At 44.9% G+C, this 14,685-nt stretch overlaps 1 long non-coding RNA gene across 1 annotated transcript in view; it reads right to left on the reverse strand.

Annotated features, from left to right (window-relative positions):
* LOC119179717 (uncharacterized) overlaps nt 1–14,685 on the reverse strand; it is a 79,623-nt gene that overhangs the window by 11,244 nt on the left and 53,694 nt on the right. Inside the window, exon 3 of the long non-coding RNA XR_012885057.1 lies at nt 13,746–13,863. This is a non-coding gene — a long non-coding RNA (uncharacterized LOC119179717). The remainder of the gene's footprint in view (nt 1–13,745; nt 13,864–14,685) is intronic.

Below are 14,685 nucleotides of genomic sequence, written 5' to 3' on the forward strand. Positions count from 1 at the left end.
TCGATTTTCAAGGTGGACGAATTGGCCAGTTGGTGATACATGATCTAAAAATACTGCGCAGTAGAAAACACGGACGGGAAAGAAACAAGATCAAGCGCATTTTTGTTGTAAGGTGCGCCATTGTAAAAAAATCAGACACAGGGATATCCCCAGTTTGCTTGCTTGTTTGTTGTATCTATCCTAGAGGGACGCTCTCCGCGTCGGAGAGTGTGTTCACGCGCACATCGTGCTCCGCTGCGACTGCCAATTTTGTCTGGTGAACAGCCTCAAATCATGTCGAGTTGCACGGGTAATTGTCCGCGAAGTTCACCTCAACACTTGAACACCTGGATCACCAAGGTGCGCTCGTATTTCATCATATAGGAGGCCTTTCCGCTGCACCAGCGAGCTCTGCCTAGGTGAGGTTAGGCCTTGCCTACCCGCCTACGGAGTTGGGACGCCAGATGCGAGACGCCGCAGAAGATTGCCGGGGAAGGGGACGACGTCGATCCTACTGAACTACAAGGCAGTGGATGGATCTCCGTTCTCAACAGACGGCAAGAATCGCGAGAGCAATCACACGCAGCCCGCCAACCGGGAGCGCAACAGAACCCGAAAGCCAAACCAAAGGCTACTATACGAGACGTCGCAGCTTTGAGCCGGCTGCCGGCGATGCCACGCAGTCACAATCAAGAAATCGTACGACCGGGTGGCGGCCTCAGCGTGCAAGCCTGCAACCCACACAGGATTCTCGCCGCACCAATCATGGCAGCCCAACTGGCGCCATAGGTAACGGAGAGGACATTATTTGTTTCAACTAGCTGCAGAACGTTTTTGTCGTCAGCGGGCGCAGTGCTACTAATGCAGCAGCGTAGAGTCGAGTAACTGAGGTCGCTCACGGACCAGAGACACCCGGTCCCGGCGTACATTTCTCCGACCGGCATAACAAGCAGAGGTGTGATGCGCGGCGTCAGCACTGAGTGACAACGCCGCACTCAACCACATTCTAATGCAGCCTAGCAACCCAAGCTTACTAAAAGCGTGCCGCATCAAGGACATTGCAACGGCGATTCTAATTTTCAGTGGGCTGAAGGTGCCCAACTACGCCCAGTGCGGCCAGGTCATCTACGGCTGCACGTTGTACAAGCGTCAAATTGACACCTGCCATAACTGCAGCCAATTGAGCCACCACCAAGACGCCTGCCCCACTCCTTCAGCCATGGTATGCGACCAATGCGGACACTTACCAACGGACAACACCCCCGTGGGCCACAAATCAGTGTGTGCCTGATGCGGCTAAGCGCACTGCACGGGCGACCGCGAATGCCGACATTGTTACCAGCTGCCTTAAATGGTGTGCCCCCATCGTCAACGCCGTCACCGACGAAAGCAATTTCAACAGCAAACACACATCCCAGGACCTAGTCCAGCTCCTGCCAAGACTACCGAAGTCCAGGGACCTCTCCCCTGCCCACGAACTTCTGCACCCCACCCCCTCCTGACAAACCTACCTGGGTCGTGAGGTGGCAGGCTCAAGTAAGACCCGCGCGGCACAAGTCGGGAACACTTGACATAGCAACCTGACCCAGAATTAGCGCAGCTGAAACCCATGCATGCGGAGCAGGCTAAAGAAATCAAGTTGCTTAAAGAAGAGCTAGCTAAATACCAGGCATGGATTCACGCGAGGAAAGCGTTAGCAGTGGCCCAATCTCGATACGCGGCGCTAAAAAAATGAGCATGCCCGACGCATCAGGCCGAAGAGCAGTTCGAGTTTGATCGGTTTACAGCTAACATATAAGCAATACGTAAATAGTCTCGCACAGACACCCTGGCCGAGTATAGCGCTTCATCACTAAGCTCGAGAGCATGCACAAACAACTTAACAAGCTGGCTGCATGGCCAGCACAAATGAATGCGAGGACTATTATGTTGGAGGAGGACCTGACCCGCAGAGAGGGTGCTTGGCTAAGCCTTAGGTCGCAAAATAAAATGGCGCCGTCACAATCATTCACAATTTGGAAATGGAACACTAGCACCCTCCGTAGCACCCTCATTTACTCTATAACCCAACGACCACCCGTCACTCTCCTGCAGGAAACGCGTATCGACCGATTCGCTCTTCGCAAATACAGGGTCGAGGCTGTCTGTGGGAACAAAGCTCGAGGCATAGCCACCTGTGTGGCTAAGCCTTACGCTTACACTATACACATGCAGTAGGCCCAAACCTCGAACTAGAGCATCAGTTGGTAGAAATCTTCCCCAACACTCACATTAGGCAATCAATATTTATTTTTGACGTGTACAGTTCATTCTCACACAGCACAGAAACATTCACCGCCCAAATACCTCAAGCGACGGAAATAGCAGGTCACCATCCCTTCATCATCGCGTGGGACTTTGTTGCCCCCCACGTAGGCTGGAATTACAATCGCACAACACCGAAAGAACGGTACTTACAAATGCACATTACTCGACACAGTCTCACCTTACTTAATGACCTCTCTACCCCCACACACATAGATAATTTAGTATCACGCGACTCATCCCCTGACCTGACCCTGGTAGGCAACATATCAACTTCCACATGGGTTAACCTGCAAGCTAACCTAGGTAGCGATTACTTTACCTACAGCACTACATTCAATATAAGCAGCCCGCGCCGAGACACCTTAGAATAGTCGACTTGGACATATTAGGGTAAACACGCAAAAGACACACCAACCCTCACTGAACTCTTTGCAGGACTAGAACAGGGCTTAGAACAAGCCACCAAAAATATCTTTACTACACGCAACATAGACCACATGAACAGGCACCTCGTAAACCTCCTCGAGGCTCACAAAGTCTTCAAGACAGACGGCGAACGCTAAAAAATGAGCGGCGACGAGAAGTCACCGCTCATTGTCAACAGATTTCGCTGCGTGTGCGCTCTGAGCGTTTATTTGTACAGGTCTTACAAACAACATCCACAAATAAGTCAGCAGGATAAGGTGTTGCGACTTTGATCATAAAGTTGTGAGTTCGATGTCCGCATACGCCGACTACATTTCTCTGGAAGCGCAACGTAGTAACGTTGTGGCTAGATTTAGGAGCAAGAATGGCAGAACGGGCGTGTTAGTTTGGCACATTTGTTGTGTACAATGGGATGATGCTCAATATAAACAGAAGTGGCGCTTGGTGTGTCTACACCCTCTTTCCATTGTCGTCGTCGTGCCTTGCACTTCAAATAGATTTACGTGCACATTCAAAAAACATCAGCTGACTGACATTATTCTGGAGTCTCACATCATGGCCTGCCTGGTAATGATATCATGGCTTTTGTTCATAAAATATTATGTTCTTGCAGTCGCCCAAGTTGCGGGCGATATACAGCTGCCGCTATGAAAACGATTTGCAAAAAAAGAAACTAAGGCAGCAATAAAATGTGTAATGGTCTCGCGAAATCAGACGAGGATATCAGGGGCCGATACCGGCGTAATTGAAAAAAAATGCTCGATCCTTTTGCGTATTGTAAAATATAACAAAGAACGAGGGAGCTGTCAGAACAACCAATTTGACTTTGGAATCAGTGAACCAGCTGCGTGATCAGGCATGTAAATGTTTCAAAATGAAACATGCGCAGCAAAAAACATGCGTGGTTGAAATGTACATAAAATACTTTTTTGTGCGCATCACTATGTTTTTAAAGAAGGAGAAAAAAATTGAACGTGGCGTGGAACTCACGATACGATCTTGTTAGCGTCCGACGAAAAGCTCGACAACACTGCCTACGAAACTGAATATTGCCTATTGAAATGGTGCCAGCGGCTCAATAAAGCAGAAGTAACTTCAGTCTCTTCCCACTGACCTCCTAATAAATTTAAATCTGGACGACAAACTTGGCATCTAAACAATTGAAATCCGAATGCTCTATACAAACGCAGGAGAAAGCATGGTAGCGGTTTGCTGACAACTCCGAGAATACGCGACTGCCACAGCAAATGCGCATTTTACCGGTAACATACTATAGCATTCGCACGGTCACCTCAATTCTAATGTCATAGAAAGGCAGCTGTTCACCATCGACAAGCACACAACACTCGTTCTAAGACATCGTCTTCGACTTGCTTGGCCCCGCAAAGGCTATCAATCAATCGCTCTCGATTCTCCCGAGAATCGCACCGTGCGAATGTTTTCACAACCTTTTTCAATATTCAGCAAGTCACAGGCTGAGGTGAGGCTGCACGCGCAAGGTGACCAGATAACAGCTCGTGAAGAGCGCGTGAAAGTGCTGGGAGAATGCAGACAGAAGGTGGGAGTGGGCGGGGTACTGAGTGACCGACTTTTGCTAGAAAGGTGGCGAAACATGAATGAATGGATCGATATGGCTATACCCTTTAGATCGGGTAGTGGCTAACGCCACCAAGCCATTATACTTAGTGAACCAAAATCTATATTTATTTTCTTCCTTTAAATAGTTAGGTTGAGGACTCGTACTTTGCAGCAAACGGTTCACTTTTCACTCGTGCCTTGACTTCAGCCACCAATCACATAACCTCCTTCTAGTTAATTCTACCCGCTTAAAATCTATTTTGCCTTCCCTGTCCCTAAACCCCAGGGCTTTGAAAAACTCTGCGCCAAAATCGTTAACTATAGGGTGAAGCCCTTTACAGAACATTATGTAGTGTTACAGAACATTATGTAGCTCTCGTGCGCTCCCTTGATATCCAAAAATGCTAGCCACAGGGGCATGTGTTCCTTTTCTGCTATTTCGATGCACTGCGTCAGTAATAACAGATTGTCTTTTCCAGCCTCCTTTGTTTCCGAAACCCATACTGTAGTTCCCCAGCACCCTTCATCCTCTATTCAAGCCTGCAGTTTTTCCTTTATAATCTACATCGCCAGCCTGTAGACTACTGATGTCACTGTTATAGGATCGTTTTGTTTATGTCAGCTTTGTCCCCCTTTCTGCTAAAGATCATGATCATCCTGCTAAGTTTCCAACCATTGGGGACATCAACATCGATTACTATATTTTTTCTTTATTCTTTATTCATACATATCCCCGCTTTGCCAGAGGCGCTACAGCAGGGGGGTTACAAAGTTGAAAAAAACACATCCTCATTAACACTGCACACTTGCTTAGATGTCAAACAATTCCATTCGTTAATAGTTTTAACAAAAAATGAGTTTGAATACAGGTTCGTCCTGGCCCGGCACGGCTTTATTTTGTGTATGTGGTCTGTACGTTGAGATATGTAATCTGGTCTTTTTAAGTAAGTGTCGCTGTCTAGTCCCGTTTTTTTATGAAATATCTGGTATAAAAGCTTCAAACGCAATTTTTTGCGACGGGACGACAGTAACTCCCAGTTTAACTCCTTTTTCATTTCGGTACAACTCTGCTTTTGTCCGTACCGACCCAAAACAAACCTGGCTGCTCTGTTTTGTATTTTTTCTAATTTATTTATCAAACCTGTTTGTGTTGGGTCCCAAAGAGTACAGGCATACTCCAAGATTGGACGAATACAAGTGAGGTAGGCCGTGCTTCTAAGGTTAGGATCTGCACATCTCAAATTCCTTTGAATATAATTCAACGCTATCGCGGCTTTGGAAACCACATAATCCACATGTGCATTCCAGGAACAATCATGCGACAGCAATACACCCAAATATTTGTACGAGTATTTTTTATCTAATTTATTTCCTCCTAGACAAAAATTTGCATCAAATATTTTTTTCTTCTTTGTAAAACACACATGAACGCACTTATTTGTGTTTAACTTCATTTGCCACTTAAGGCACCATTGATGAATACGTGCAAGATCAGCCTGCAATTCAAGGACATCATGTTCTTTCTGAATTTTTCTGTAGACTACGCAATCATCAGCAAAGAGCCGTATACTTGAGCTTATATCTTTGTTAATGTCATTTATAAAAATTATGAATAGCAGAGGCCCCAATACAGATCCCTGGGGGACGCCCGAAGTGACCTCTAGAAATTCCGACTTAGTACCATTCAGGACAACACATTGGCGGCGTTGTGACAGGTAATTCTCTATCCAATTAAAAATTCTCTCATCTATATTAAATATTCGTAATTTTTCGAGGAGCAGAGGATGCGAAACAGTGTCGAAAGCTTTACTGAAATCTAAAAAGATGCAGTCTGTTTGCCCACCTAGATCAATTTCGGATACTAGATCGTTGTAGAACTCGAGAAGTTGGGTCGTACAGGAAAAGCCCTTACGAAAACCGTGTTGAGTCTTTGTTAACAAATCGTAATCTAATAAATGCTTCATTAGAGCCTTATATATTACATGTTCAATGATTTTACATGATATCGAGGTAAGCGAAATAGGTCTATAATTCGTGACATCTTTTTTAGGACCTCCTTTGTGGATCGGGACTACATTTGCCACTTTCCAGTCTTGTGGCAACTGGCCAGTGCTTAGTGATTTTTCAAAGATCAGGTAAAGGTAGAGCGAAATGGGGTTAACGCACTGTTTTAAAACTCTTGGAAAGACACCGTCAGGGCCGATAGCTTTACTGTCGTCGAGATTCCTGAGCAAGGCCTCAATACCGCTGACACTAATTACAAGAGGTTCCATGCGAGGAACACTGCTACTTGTCAAGGATGAGCTCAATGCAGATTTAGGAAGAAAAACGGATTGGAAGTAGTTATTTAGGCACGTGGCTTTATCCGTATCATTGGAAAGAGTGCGTCCATCGAAAATAAGTTCATTTATTCCAACCGGATCAGACCCACATCCCTTTAGATATTGCCAGAAAGGTTTAGGATTTGTACTCATATTTTCATTCAATCGTTTAAAAAAATGCTGCTTTGCATTTACTGATTCTTCTTTATATTCACGTGTTAGCTCCTGTAGCTTCTTATAATGAACTTTACCTTTCATTTTTTTTTATTTTTTGAATACCCGTCTTCGTTTCTTAATTAGTTTCAGAATACTGTAAGTCACCCACGGTTTTTTACGTTTCTTAAGCTTAGCCGAATCCATACTTGGTATGTACTGCTCTGAGAGTTCGAGTATCTTATTTTTAAATGTGTTCCACAAATACTCTACACTGTGTTCCTCTACCAAGCATTCAAATACAGGCAAATAATCAAGAAGCCTTGCGGAAATTGACGGATAGTCGCCTTTGTCAAAAAAGAACAACTTTCTTCTGATACTCTTCGTGATTTTTTGAATTTTTGTTATAACGCCTGCTACTACAACCTGATGGTCACTAATGCCTGGAATGATATCAACGTTACTTACTAAATTAGGGGAGTTACAAAAGAGAAGATCAAGGGTATGCTTAAGTCTTGTGGGTTCTAAAACGTACTGTATCAACCCAAAAGTGTCAACAATGTTCTTCATTTCTAGGTTATTACGGCTGGCATGCAGCACCTCGCATGAGTGACTTCGCCATTTTAGATCGGGTAAATTAAAATCACCCGCTAATAATATCGTACGGTCAGACGCCTGTGAAACGATGTCACCTAATAATTGCAAAATACTGGAGTTCGCGGCGGGCGGTCGATAAAACGTCCCAGCTACAAAAGAAAAATTGTTACTGACTGTAACAGTACTCCAGACAGATTCGACAGCGTCATTACCGATATCAAGATTAGCGGATGAAAGGGACGAGTGAACTAACAAGAAAACACCACCCCCATGATTCGGCCTATCTTTACGGTAGGCAGTATAATTGTTAGGAAACACTTCATGATCAGAGATGGATGGGTTGAGCCAAGATTCTGTACCGAACACGACATCGGCCTTCACGGTATCAAGCAAGCCAGCGAATTCGTCTATTTTGTTTATTACACTTCGGCAATTCACTACTGCAATAATTAAATCACCATGAACGCAGATGGTACAATTTTCCTGTCATCGTTTAGACAAGGCAACGACTTCTTCCTTTTCATCATCCCAAGTAAATGCTCTGCCGTTTATAATCAGTTTATCGGCTTTTAGCTTAACCAGGTTTTTCTTATCCGCCCTTTTCGCTTTACCATATTCCCAAAGCTTCTTTCGTACAGTGCGCGTTTCGAATGAATAGTCCTGCTCAATGCTGTACTGTGTACCTTTCAAATTCTTGGCTTTTTTAAGGACGACCTCTTTTTCCTTATCAGATGAAAAGTTCACAATAATTGGCCTTTTTTTCCGTTCATTAAAACGACCTACGCGATGTGCCCTTTGAACTGATGTCAGTTCGTATCCGAGTTGGGCAGTGCAGATGCCCTTAACGAGGGCCTCAGACTGTTCCCAAGTTTCATGCTGGTCATTATCGTCTATCCCGTAAAACACAAGGTTCATTCTACGGCTTCTGTTTTCGAGGTCGATATTTTCCTTTTGAAGAATTCGCATCTGATGAGTTAGATTCTTTATTACAGTGGCTTGCTCATGTACCAATTTCATGACGCTTTCTATATGGCCCTCGGTCATCTCTAGCTTGCTCTTTATTTCAGCTATGTTAGTATCACTGTTAGTTATCCTAGTATCAATATTCTCTAACTTACTCATAATAGTATCCTGCAACTTCTTCAAATAATCCATTTCACCTTTATCGAAAGGCCCAGGATTGAGCTCAATGTCTCCAGAAAGTAGTAGAAGAAGAGCAACATATAGCACTCAGTTCACAATAAAGCGAAAACGCTTCCCATTAACTCCAGTGCACACTCGCACCGTGGTGCTCGCGACACATGCCTTTGTGGGAGGAGCCGGCAACGCTAAAAGTGCTTTAGGAATTTCAAGCATACGAACAGCACTAACCTGCAAGAGCAGAAGTGTTTTGAGCTTCATGTCGGCAAGCGTGCCGGCTCCAATTCCCACGCAGCCAAGGTGTCGCGCAAATATATACGCCAGTTCTGGGTCACATGATGTTCCACACATGCAGCGACTGTCGCCGTCGTAATCGCTCACGCAAGCGGCCCAACAAGGATCGCAGCACTCCTCGTCCAGCGATGAAGATGCTCGAGCTGATGACGCTTTGCGTGATGTATCCGCAGATGGGATGGCAGAACACACGTGTACCGTATGCCCGCCGAACGGCTGATGCGCAGTTTCCGTCCAAAAGACCGCAAAAACCTGCAAGAGCAGAAGTGTTTTGAGCTTCATGTCGGCAAGCGTGCCGGCTCCAATTCCCACGCAGCCAAGGTGTCGCGCAAATATATACGCCAGTTCTGGGTCACATGATGTTCCACACATGCAGCGACTGTCGCCGTCGTAATCGCTCACGCAAGCGGCCCAACAAGGATCGCAGCACTCCTCGTCCAGCGATGAAGATGCTCGAGCTGATGACGCTTTGCGTGATGTATCCGCAGATGGGATGGCAGAACACACGTGTACCGTATGCCCGCCGAACGGCTGATGCGCAGTTTCCGTCCAAAAGACCGCAAAAACCTGCAAGAGCAGAAGTGTTTTGAGCTTCATGTCGGCAAGCGTGCCGGCTCCAATATTGCTTACTGCCTCTCTGAAAGTCTGCTTAGAATTCGAAACCAATCTATCAGCTTAATTGGAATGCCCGCTGGGCCTGTTGATGTACTACTAGAAGCCCTTTTCTCAGCCCTTTCCGACTGTCCTTGTGAAAATGGAGCCATTGCACCACTTGATTCATCCTTCTCCGTTGTGGTGTATAAGGCATTTCTTTGTTGAAATTTTTGTGTCACCCCTGTTCTTATATAATCAATAGTTTCGTCCCCTTCCAGCCTAGCACCTTGAGCTGTAGTTATAATCCTCTGCTCTAGTCTCGTCTGATTTCTCAGAGTCCTATGATGGTTCCGAAATTTCGCAGCTGCCTTTCTATACTTTTTATGTACTTCTGCCAGCCACTGAGCCTCTTTTAAACTAATCTTTTCATTGATCAGAAGCGATGCTTGCCTTCTACAGCTTAGAAAGATGTCCCATTTTCTTTCAACATCATCTGTCAGTTCACCCAGCTGCTTAGCATGGTGTTCCCCAGATCTTTCCTGACGTTTTGCTATGGCTCTCTTAACTTCCTCATCACACCAACTTTTGGGTTTGTGCCTTCTTTCCCGGGGTGACTTGTCACGCGCCTTAGCAAGCTCTAGCTCAAACAGTCTAAATAGGTTCGTGTATGTCCACACTGTTTTTTTATCATCAGTGATTACTTTCTCAATTTGTTTAGAAGCTATTTTTTGCCTTTCTAAATGAAAATTTTCCTGTACTTGTTCATCTTGTCTTCTTCCCACTTTCACTCCTCTTCTAAGATTTAGCTCGATACGTTTCTGATCACTACCCAGACTTCTGGAGCCACATTCATCTATGTGCCTTCCTCTGAGCCTAATTTACATCCTATGTGACATCAGTGCGTAATCTATCGTCGACTGCAGCCTTCCTACCTCCCATGTTATTTGCCCTTCACACTTCTCAGTACTGTTGCAAATGATCAAATCATGCCTTTCACACATATCCATGATCATTTTGCCTGTTGGGTCAGTACACCCATCTGTATCTTCTATGTGTGCATTCATATCTCCTTGTATAATTATCTCGCGCTCTCCTCCTAATTCCTCAATGCCCTTTGATATACACACGACCATTGCCTCGTTTTCCTCTCTGACCTTTGCTCCCGTCCACAAGTACACCAAACCAAGGAGTGCCATTTGCCCGGCCGCTTTTCCTTTCAGCCATAAATGTTCCTTGCGCTCCTGCTTGACCCTTTGCCAGTCTGTACTTTTATGAATGAATGCCCCAATACCACCCCCCTTTCTGCTGCCTTCTGTTCTATTACATATTCCCAGGCGTAGTTCGGATTGTTAGGAGGTCGTTCCATATCCCTAAGATGTGTTTATACAAAAACGTATACCATCGGCCTCCCCTCCCTTAGCTGTTCTATCTTTTCCCACTTCACCCTGTTCTTCCACCCTGCATGTTAATATTACCCTATGTCTGAATTGGCTCGGCCCTCGTGGCTACGTCTGTTTCTGCCACCGACTCTACCTATATTAGATATTGGTGCCACTTGGGAATCGTATCTGTGCATACCACCTGTCAAAGAGTCTCCCTGGTTGTTTTCCTCGTTACTAGCTATCCTGCACACCGAATGACACGTGTGCCTCCCAAAAAGCTACTGCGCGTCCTGCAAGGCGCCAACCCACCCCATGACCTAACCGTTCATCGAAGTGGAGTTCATCGAAGTGGAGTTCATCGAAGTCTCGTTGAAAACCACCCCACCTATTCACCTCCCTGTTTATTTCCACCACCTCCAAGCCTTTCTCTCGACTCATCCGTCATATCTCTTGGTTTTCGTTGACAACCACTCTTTGCTGGTTGACGTCACGCACCGGTACCTCCAGTATCGTGGATACCGCTCTCTGTACCTGAAGAGATGTGGCGCGCATGTCATTGACCCGCTTCGCCAGTGTGATTGCTAGTCCTGCCATATCTTCATTCAAGACATCGTTTAAACCACCTGAAATTATCACGAGATTTCGTCCATCACCTGTAGTTTTGAGTTTGGTGCTCGCTTGCCTCATGACTGCTTCCAGCTTGCGTCCTGGGAACATTCTTACTACAACCCTCTTGTCACCTCTTACCCTTTCTTTGATTGCTTCAGCGCATCTATTTAATTTCGACTCCCCGGCGATTATCACATGCTGTGACTTTTCAGCTGGAACGTCCTGCCCCTAGGGGGTTACTTGCACCTGTGACGCCGGCTGCTTTGTCCCCTCCCAGCCCCACTACTGCTTTCCAAACTTGCTTGCTTTTTCTTCTCCGCCGTTCTGATTGTCGGTGCCCTACTGTTCTCTCCGTCGGCCACTCCTTTGTTCACCTTGGCTAGCGCCTTTTCGGCGGACTTCAGCCTTTCTCACATAGCCCTCATTTTCTCTTGCTCTGTCGCCGACGCAGTCTCCAGCTTGGTGATTCTCATCAGCTGTTCACTCTGGCAAACCATCATTTTCTCCATTTTTTGCTCGACCTCACATTGCCTACACTTGGCGTCAGCTTACTCTCCTTTCGTTGCTGCACTTAGGTCCAGGGTCCATTTTCAAGCCCACCCCGCATTCTGAACACTTTCCCCTTTTTTTAATTATGTTTCTCTGACACCAATTGTCTTTATTGATTGTCTTACTCGATAATTACAAAACACGAACCCTGGCCTACGAAAAAGAGAAAGTCTAAGCTCTACAACAAAAGTTTGTATGTTTAATGTGCATGCACCTCCCCCATGTGGTGGCAAGAGAAAAAAACAGAAACAAACACACGCAGACACAAACCAGTGAATACCTGGTGACTGACCCCCGAAAAAGCCGTACAATGTAATGAGTACTACAAAGGTTTTAACTACTGCCTTATTAATTAAAAAGGCAAGCTCAAAGCATGCAAAACAACTTATTTGCGCAGTCGATCAGGAGCGCTCAAAAAATACGTCCCTCCACCATGCCAGTCGAAACGCGCGAAACGCGAGCGGTGCAGCGCCCCCTGGCCAAGGTTGGGAGGCCTATACGTGACAGCCATATTTCCTTAAACGAAAAAACTATGGGGGCGAATGTGGTGGGGCAGCTGCATGACTAAAAACAATGCGCAGCCGGGTGTGCTTGCCTGCTTGAGCGCATATCTCTAGAGAAATCAGCACACGGCTTATACTGATGTCGGCATTCGGTGTTCACTTCTCGATCTGCAATGAAGTGATAGAGAACAAGAAGGTCGATTTATTCGTTCCAGTGGTTCTGTTCCTTACGCCAGATTCGATTTTACAGGTTTTAGCTGCCACTGCTAGTGTTAGTATGATTACGCTTAAAGTTGTTGCTATCACATTCATTGCTTGGTCCTTGTGGTGAAACTAGAAGTTTGTTTTTTTTATGGCAGGGTAACGTATGATTTATACTTCATGATTTACAAATTCGTAGCTCGAGCAGTTGGAGATCAAATGCTTGTTGCAAACTTGCAAACTTGCGGGGCACCAGCACTGTGGCTAAACTAAGTGTAGTAACCTTATGAATCTTTCCTGTGTGAATTATTGTGATGTGAAGTTTATTTCCTTTCTTGCTAGGCAGACAGCCGTGCTTAAGAGTTAGAATGCCTAAGGAATGCCTTGCTTCCGTCGCACAGTCTCATATCAAAAAACGCAAGCACACAAATGGAAACTCAAGGGTACCAATCATATTACAAAATACAAATTGATACAAGATACAAACCTATACAAAGCACAAATGAGATTCGAGGTGTTTTTTGTTCTATGAACAATTCCACTGCAACACCAAACTCAGCATTCCTATAAAATTTAATAATCGTCAGAGTTACTTGATTATTTATTATTAGTTTGCCATGGTTGCTTCGCGTGTTACGGAGGCAGTGAAGTTTTTTTTTTTCGAAAGTGATATGCGTCATTAGACAAAGCACTGTTCAGAGAGTGTTTTTGATATAGAAAACATAGAATTGTAGCTAATATGAAAAAATCACTTTTTTTATCCGGTCATACTACCAGTTGCAAAGAAGCACTTTCTTGCATTGCAGCTTGAAATTCAGTGCCTACTTTTATTTCAAAGCTTCATTTTAAAACCTTTACTCAACCTCTGATAAGTCAATCTAATGAGTAACTAATAAAGAGTTATGTGAGCGTTTCCTGACTTGCTTTAACAGCTCATAATAACTAGAATAGCACACTGTTGTCTCTTTCATGAACACGTACATGCACTACCTATACCATAAGCAGCGGCTATGATATTTTTGAAGAATTATTTGGTCCCAAATTGCTCGTGTCTTTCTTTATGACATTGTAGACTACAGTTACAGAGGAGAAGTGAACAGAAGAAGCCTCACCCGGTAATCACAAATGCTTCCGCTGATACATTGCATACCCATTGGGTGCAATTTGGTGGTTTCGATAGGATATCATACCCATCTTTTACCGTCTTATTCCCACCATAGACACAAGAACCTGTGAGAAGTAAAGCAACACCATCAAAGAAGGAAAGGGCAACATGTTAGATCGGAAGATATGTAAATAAGGGTGTGCTACAAAGGCTTATGTGTAGGTTACAACAAAAGAAGTTGGTGGCTTGCACTAATGGCGCAAGGATGGAACCATCAACAGAGATAGTGTTCTATTTGGCTAAGTTTTGCTAGTTATGCTAATCATTTGCTAGAGATACTATCCTTATGCTAGTAATAAATACGGCGAGACCTCTCCGGTTTCGTTGGGTTCCCAACTGTACTCACGTGCTACGTGGCTTTGCCGAGAGCGTGCTATTTGACTAGCTGTTGCTCGAGATCACGGTATTACAATCACATGACTAAAAGGTTCATGGCGGAACCATTTCACGTGATTACATGTTTCAGGATGTCGTAATTTTAGTGACGTGACGTGTACGTATAGCGTCTTCAGTGACTTGTATAGTTATGGGATGCTACATGGTTTCAGTGACGTGACCAGCTGCTGTCTACTAGCTGAGGTACTCTGCCAATGGGACCTAGAAGATTATCAGGCTTGCTCACTGCGACCGTGATGTCTCTAGATTTGCCTGAGTGAGTGCGCGTACGGGAGGCTGTGAAAACATTGCCTCCATCGTCTTCCAGTAAAGTATCAAGCCTCCGCGGCGAGTTTTACAGACTTAACACCTTTATTCTGCCTTTTGAATAAAAAGGCGCTTGTTTGAGTGAAATATTGCGCTTAAAAGCATTTAGAAATTCACCTCTGAGCCAATTATTCCACAAAAAAGTGAAAGATTGACGCTATCGAACGTGTGTTAGATCTATAGGA

The sequence above is a fragment of the Rhipicephalus microplus genome, chromosome 7, assembly GCF_043290135.1.
Source record: "Rhipicephalus microplus isolate Deutch F79 chromosome 7, USDA_Rmic, whole genome shotgun sequence".
NCBI classification, from domain to species: Eukaryota; Metazoa; Arthropoda; class Arachnida; order Ixodida; family Ixodidae; genus Rhipicephalus; species Rhipicephalus microplus.